Consider the following 7,954-nt stretch of genomic DNA (forward strand, 5'->3'; position numbering starts at 1 on the left):
CAGGGCCAGTGCTGGGGCCTTAAGGAGTGCCTTCTTGAGCCAGTGGAAGGCTGTATGCAACTCTGAAGTCCAGTCCAAGGCACTCTCCTGCCCACTTGTGGCCTCATAGAGAGGATTAGCAATTTCCGTGAATCCTGGCACCCAGAGTCTACAGAATCCCACCGAGCCCAAGAACTTACAAAATTGTTTTGGAACTGGGGATACTGAGGATCATCTCTTTCCAGGCCTGAGATAGCAGGCGTTGGCCCCCCTTGAGTATGTACCTTAGGTATGTTACCTCCCTTTGGCAGAGCTCTGTCTTTTTGGCAGATACTTGCTATCCCATCCAGTCCAATTTTCTGAGCAATGTGCCAATGGTCAAACGACAGGTTTCTTAATCTGGGGCAGCTATAAGGAGGTCAGCAATATACTGTAGGAGGGTTATTTGGGGGTGTGCCTGCCAGTACTCACCCAGGTCTTCATGGAGTACCTCATTAAAAATGGTGGGCCAAGTAAGTTAAAAAGGAGATATAGGGCTGGAGATGGCTTAGTGGTTAAATGCTTGCCTGTGAAGCCTGAGGACCCTGGTTCGAGGCTCGATTCCCCAGGACCCATGTTAGCCAGATGCACAAGGGGGTGCACACATCTGGAGTTTGTTTGCAATGGCTGGAGGCCCTGGCACACCCATACTCTCTCTGCCTCTTTCTCTGTCTGTTGCTCTTAAATAAATAAATAAAAATAAACAACAAAAAAAATTTTTTTAAAGGAGATATAAGGGAAGAGAAAGGAAGGGTTGGTATCGTATGTATGTAAGTAGAAGAATAGATTAATGGGGGTGAAAAGGCCCAAAGTGAGGTCAGGGGAAGAGATTGAGTAAAGGAAAGGTGGAGGGAGGGCTAATCAAAATCTAAGAGGATGCAAATAAATCATATAGCATTCTCCAGTTTCAGACAATGGAACACTCAGGAGCTATAGATCATTGCTAGAAAATTTTCAGTGCCAGGGATGTGATACTTCCAGTGAGCTGTTGGCCAGGGAGGTCCCTGATGCCCCCAAAACATTATAGGTCATTGCCGAGGCCCTTGGTTTCCCACCAGGAATAGATGGTAAGACCCTATTGCTGAAGACTCCACATACTTGGGCTGCAAGGCCACTGAGAAATCCTGCTGGAACTGAGCTGATAACCTCCTCCATCTAGACCAGCTGACAGAAAGCTGGAAGAAGCCACTCTACATGTAGCTCAATGGGAGAAAGAGATACCACCAGTGAAGATACTCAACAGTGGACACTGCAAGCCTTATAATTGGCCAGCCAGGCCAAATGAGCCAATGGGTGCAATAGTGGCACATCTGTCATGGTGGAAACCAACTGCCCTCCAATTAGACTGGAGGCCCACTCCGGGGGGGGGGGGGAGAACACATCCCTGGTACTGAAAACTTAAAACATGGGTAGTCATGAGCCCTAGGGGTGTAACATCTGCTGATGTCTGGAAAAATATATATACTATGCTTATCAAACTGCCCAGTAAGCACTTCTCTTAATATTTATACTCTTAAATTAACACTACTCTCACTTTGGGTAGAGAATCTTCTCTTTTCAGATGGTAGTGACCTTGGGATGACTCAGAAGGTATCATAGTACTGGAAAGAAGTGACTGGAGTACTGAGTAACATCTCAATCACACTTTCCAAGGCTCAGGGTCTAATGCAGAAGAGGTGGGAAAGAATGTAAGAGCCAAAGGAAGGGTAAGACTCCTTACAATGTGCTCCCTCCAGACATAAAATGACCTGGATATCCATGACCTCACAGTGCCTGACACTACCTACACAAGACCATCATAAGAGAAGGAAAAGATCATGAAATCAAAATAAAAGAGAGACTGAGAGGGGGAAGGAATATGATGGAGAATGGAGTTTCAAAGGGGAAAGTGGGGGAAGGGAGGGTATTACCATGGGATATATTTTATAATCATAGAAAATGTTAATAAAAATTGAGGAAAAAAAATGGTGGGCAACAAAAACAAAAACACTAGCCAGGCATGGTGGTACACTCCTTTAATCCCAGCACTCGTGAGGCAGAGGTAGGAGGATCACCATGAGTTCAAGGCCTACCTGAGACTATATAGTAAATTCCAAGTCAGCCTAAACTAGAGTGAAACTCTACCTGGAAAATAAATTTAAACAAATCCATCTGGGTGTGGGGTCACAGGTCTTTAATCCAGGCACTCCTGAGGCAGAGGTAGAAAGATCACTGTGAGTTCTAGGCCAGCCTGGGACTACAGAGTGAATTCCAGGTCAACATAGGCTAGAGTGAGACCCTGCCTCAAAACAACAACCACAAATAAACAAACAAAAGCCCAGAGATTCTTTGCCAGCTCACTTCACAAGGTTGCCATGACAACATAATAAAAAATAGCATAAGGTACAGGGATGGTAGAGTATACCTCAGGAGGCAGTGGCAGGAGGACTGCTGAGTTCAAGGCCTGCCTTGGTTACATAGTGTGTTAGTTTGTCTAGATGGCCCCCAATATGTTCAGTGTTTTATTACCTTGTAGTTTACATCTGCAGCCACCTGGCTGGAGGCAGTGTCACTGGGCAGATCTTAAGATGTGGTGGTGGGTTTCAGATTTCAATCTAAAGATATGCAAAGTGTGCCTAGCAGGTGTTCCTGACGTGTGCTCTGCTTGTGGCTTTTAGACTTGTGCTTTTCTGTCTTTGCTTGGACCTGTAGAAACAGGCCAGCTTCTTCTGCCATTATGGAACTTTCTTTGGATCTATAAACAAAAATAAATCCCTTCCTCCATAACTGCTTGGTCTGGGTGTTCATCTCAGTGAACCTGAAGCTGTTACTACACACAGTGAATATCAGAGCCACCTAGGATGATTCTGTATTACTTAGTGAATTAATATTTGAAGGTTTTGTTTGTTTGCTTTTCAAAGCAGGGTCTCACTCTGTAGCCCAATGCTGGCCTTGATCAAACTCATGGCAGTCCTGCTGCGCAGCCTCCTGAGTGTTGGGACTAAGGGTATGTGTTAACCCAGAATTTGCTAGATAAAGACCACCAACCACAAATTATGTCAAAATTGAAGCCTCCTGAGTTCTGGGATTAAAGGTGTGCACTACCATGCCTGGTGAAGGAACCAAACTGACACCATGACAGGCTTCAGTAAGGTGCCACCCTAACTAGGCCTAAGTTTCAGTTTCCCAGAGAGGCAGGAAAGACTTCTGGGAAAGGGCAGGCTGTTAATCAACACAGACCCTAACATGTGGCCCAAGAAGATAGCCACCCAGGGACTGAGTCAGTTTCTGGAAACATGTGCAAACATGCCCAGACATGTCCCTTTCACAACCCTTTTGCCCCAACGAATCAAAGATGTACAACTGTAACTGCTGCTTGCTTAGCCAATCATTTTAAAAGATTACCTAACCCACCTGGAACTCTCCTAGTTGTGCTTAAAAGGGGCCTGCATGCTCCTATCGTGGTCACCATTTTGTATGAATTGTTGACCCCTGCATGTTGGCTGATTCTGCAGAATAAATGCTCTTTGTTTTTACATATTATTTGAGTCTGGGGTCTTTCTTCAGAGATTCTCAGACCCTTACATTTGGGGGTTCGTCCGGGATCACTGGAGGAACATTCCCCCCACAGACTCAATAGTGGAACATTTCTAGGGGAGCAATTGTTTCTCTGCTGATCAGTGAATTGGGATGCCCCTCTGTACTATGTGTCTTTGTTATGGTCTGTTCCTTGTTTTTCAGGTAGATCTGGTGTCCAGACACAATCTGGAGGCCCACAAAGGTCAGGCAGATGCACCAATTAACACCTCAGGACCAGGGGGTTCTAAGAACACTACAGACCACCATCTGTTGGAGCCTGAGAACTCCAATCCGACTCTGGTTTTGATAAATATTAATGGGCTGCACCCGTCTGGCCTAGTCCATTCACAGGATAGGCTGCTGTCAGCATCATTTTATTTTTGTTTTTCACTTCCCAGGAAATTTGTTTCTGTGTCTGTGTGTTTGTGTCTTGTTCATCCTCTTATACTTTCTCGTGAGACATCATGGGATAGTCAGCGAGTTCCACCCCACTGGACCTAGTTCAGTCACACTACAAGGATTTCCGACGCCTGGTGGACAATCTAGGTTTAAGAGTATGGTTGGGAAAACTAACCATCTTTTGCAGTAATGAATGGCCAACTTTCAATGTGCGATGGCCAGAGAGAGACAGCTTCCACCTCCCCACCATTTACAAAGTTAAAGGTCTTGTGTATGGGAATCCTGGGCATCCTGACCAGGTTCCATACATCAAAGTCTGGCAATATCTAGTGGAAAGCTCCCTTCCTTGGATGAGCCCCTTTTTACCTCCCGCCCCAGCAATCTTGTCAGTCAAGAAGTCAGGGCCACCAAAGGACCACAAGCCAGTGGTCCTGCCCCCTTCTGCCCCTGACAAGAACCTCTACCCACCTCCCTCTGTACTTGCCCCTGTGCCAGAACCCACAGTGCAAATGGTAGCTGCTGATCCGGGCCCAGGGGGAGAAGGAGGAAATATGACAACTCCTCCCCCATACATGAGCCTGGACCACAAGACAGGCAGACTCCACAGCAATTGCCCTGCCTCTACAGGCAACTTCCCCTCCACTCCGATCAGGACGGCCAGCAGTTTGTGACTCATATCCCTTTGTTTACCAGTAACTTATCCAAAGTTTTCTGAGAAGCCCTCAGCCCTCCTAGACTTGTTAGATTCCATAATGATAACCCATAAGCCCACTTGGGATGATTGTCAGAAGCTCTTACAGGTTCTTTTTACTACAGAGGAAAGGGAGCGAATTCTAGCCACTGCCTGCAAGCTGGTTCCTGGACCTAACAGTCAGCCCACAACTCTGCAGGCTGACATGGATGCAGCCTTTCTCTTAACCCACCCGGATTGGGATCCCAACAGCCCTGCAGGTAAGGAGAGACTGAGAGTCTACCACCAGATACTGATGAGGGGGGTCTCTGAGAGGCTACAAGGAAGCCCACAAATTTATCTAAGGTAGGACAGGTTATACAAGGTATGGAGGAAAGGCCAGGACCTATTTAGAGAGACTACTAGAAGCATACCAGACCTATATGCCCCAGGGCCTAGAAGCAAGAGAAAACCAGTCTGCTGTGAACATGGCCGTTGTCAACCAGGTGGTGCCAGACATCCGCAGAAAACTCCAATGACTGGATGGTTTCGCTGGTAAGCAGATGTCAGAACTTGTAGCAATAACAGAAAAAGTTTATAATAGAGAGATTCCAGAAGATAAAGAAACTAGAAGCCTGGCCAAAATACTACTGGCTGCTATGGGAAAATCTGACCCAAGGGAATTAAAAAATATGGCTTTTGGGGCAGAGCTGACCTGGTATACAGATGGATGCAGCTTCCTTAAAGATGATATCCAGTGTGCAGGAGCTGCATTGACAACTGAAGAGAAAACTGTATGGTCAGAAGCCCTCCCTCCAGGTAGGTGTGCCCAAAAGGCTGAATTGATAGCCCTAACCAAGGCCTTAAAACTAGGCCAAGGAAACAGATTTAATATCTATATTGATAGCCATTATGCCTTTGCAATGGTACATGTTAATGGGGCCATTTATAAAGAAAGGGGACTGTTGACAGCAGAAGGAAAAACCATTAAAAATAAACAGGAGACTTTAGACCTCCTGCAAGCTATATGGCTCCCCAAAGAAATAACTATCATTCATTACCCTGGTCACCAGAAAGTGGAGGATCGTACTTCTAAAGGGAACAACAGGGCTGACAGGTGGCATGAGAGGCAACCCTCCGGGTCACTACTACCCTGGTGGCAAAATTGCCTCCAATGGTGGTGCCAACCTTGCCAGAGACATCAAACTGTACTGACACAGAACAATGGAGGATTAAGACCTGTATGGCAGCCTATAAGGAACAAAGATGGTATAAGACCCCTGATGGAAGGATGATCCTCCCATCGGACTTTGCTAACCAACTCATTAGACAACTACACCAGAGTACTCATCTAGGTCAACAGAAGATTGAGGACTTACTTAGGTGGGCCTACCTTAAAGTTCTTGACTTGAGGCAAAAGGCAGCGGAAGCTGTAGCCTGATGCCATGCCTGCCACCTGGTAAATGCAAAAAGTAGGTTTCTCAGTTGGGAATCAGTGAAACAGGAACTCAACCAGGATTAAATTAGGAAATTGACTTCACAGAGATAAAGCCTGTTTTGTATGGATACAAATATTTACTGGTATTTATTTACACCTTTTCAGGATGGACTGAGGCTTTTCCAACCAAGAATGAGACTGCCACAACTGTGACCAAAAAATTATTGGATGACATCATTCCCAGGTATGGTTTACCTGTACTTTTGGGGTCAGACGACGGACCAGCCTTCATCTCACAGATAACCCAGGCCATACTTAAAATTGTGGGGACAATGCCTGGCGTGGTGGCGCACGCCTTTAATCCCAGCACTAGGGAGGCAGAGGTAGGAGGATCGCCGTGAGTTCAAGGCCACCCTGAGACTACATAGTGAATTCCAGGTCAGCCTGAGCCAGAGTGAGACCCTACCTCGAAAAACCAAAAAAAAAAAAAAATTGTGGGGACAAATTGGAAACTCCATTGTGTGTATCATCCCCAGAGTTCCAGACAGGTAGAAAGAATAAATCAGACCCTAAAGGAGACCCTAACTAAACTAACCCTTGAAACTGGTGGTGACTTGGTGTCTTTCCTTCCCTTTGCCCTTTTCCAAGTTCAAAACTCCCCCTATACCATGGGGCTGACTCCCTTTGAAATCAATTATGCAAGACCCCCCACCCTTGTTACCTAACATAAAAGCAGAAATATTAACTGAATTTGAGGATGAGAGATTTCTCTCCTCCTTGCAAGCTTTATTTCAGGTGCAAGAATGTCCCTGGCCCCAACTGCAGCCCTTCTATGAAAAGACACCTCTACCTACATCCCACGGGTTCAGATCGGGAGACCTAGTGCTTGTCAAAAGACACCGGAAGGAGACTCTTGAACCCGGCTAGGAAGGACCTCACACCGTGATCCTGACCACTCCAACAGCCATCAAGGTAGATGCCATCCCAGCCTGGATACATCATTCATACATGAAGCCTGTTGACACACACGTGGATCTGGACAACTACACGCCTGAAGAGAAGCCAGGACTGTGGTGAGCTGTCACCCCCCCAACAGGACCCACTCAAATTGGGGATCCATAAGCTAGAGACTCAATGATGAAAAACTTTATCCACCTGATCCTTGTGATAGCCCTGCTTGGGGTTCAGACCACATCAGACAATAACCCGCACCGAGCTGCTACTACTAAATGGATATTTCACGGCCCTGAGACTTCCCCATGAGACCTAGGGAGAGTAGTGCAGACTGTGACGTTAACGAGTCCAGTAAGTACCACTTTTCCCAACTTCCACCTAGGTCTTTGTGCCCTGGCCAGTTCCATATAGAGACATCCAAGTCCAAAGGGCAAGAATTGTCGGTCCTATCAAGACTGACAAAACTCCATGGCAACCTGTAGAGATGACTGCCAGGAACAAAAACTTGCAACTGTGCAATTTTATGTTTGCCCAGAGACAAATGACTATGGGACTTGTGGGGGAACAGAAAGTTTATTTTCTATAAATGGGATATGAGACCAATGCCCCCTGGGTAAAGGATAATTGGGATCTTATCCAAATCAGTAGAACAAAAAACCAGACATCACAGGAAAAGAGAAACCCCATCTCCATCTCAAAGACAAAAAAGGGACAAACTAGCAGAGGATGGGAAGCTGGAAAAATTTGGGGCATAAAGTTATGTGCATCAGGATCGGATAGGGGACTCCTCTTTCAGATCCAGAAAAAGGCTATCCTGGCAGGGCCTTCTCCCCCCCCCCCCCCATATCTAGAGGGCCAGCAGCTCCGGCTTTGCCCATTTTAAAACCTGCCAAACCTGCAGCACCAATCTTAGTTTC

The sequence above is a fragment of the Jaculus jaculus genome, chromosome 1 (assembly GCF_020740685.1).
Source record: "Jaculus jaculus isolate mJacJac1 chromosome 1, mJacJac1.mat.Y.cur, whole genome shotgun sequence".
Lineage (NCBI taxonomy): Eukaryota > Metazoa > Chordata > Mammalia > Rodentia > Dipodidae > Jaculus > Jaculus jaculus.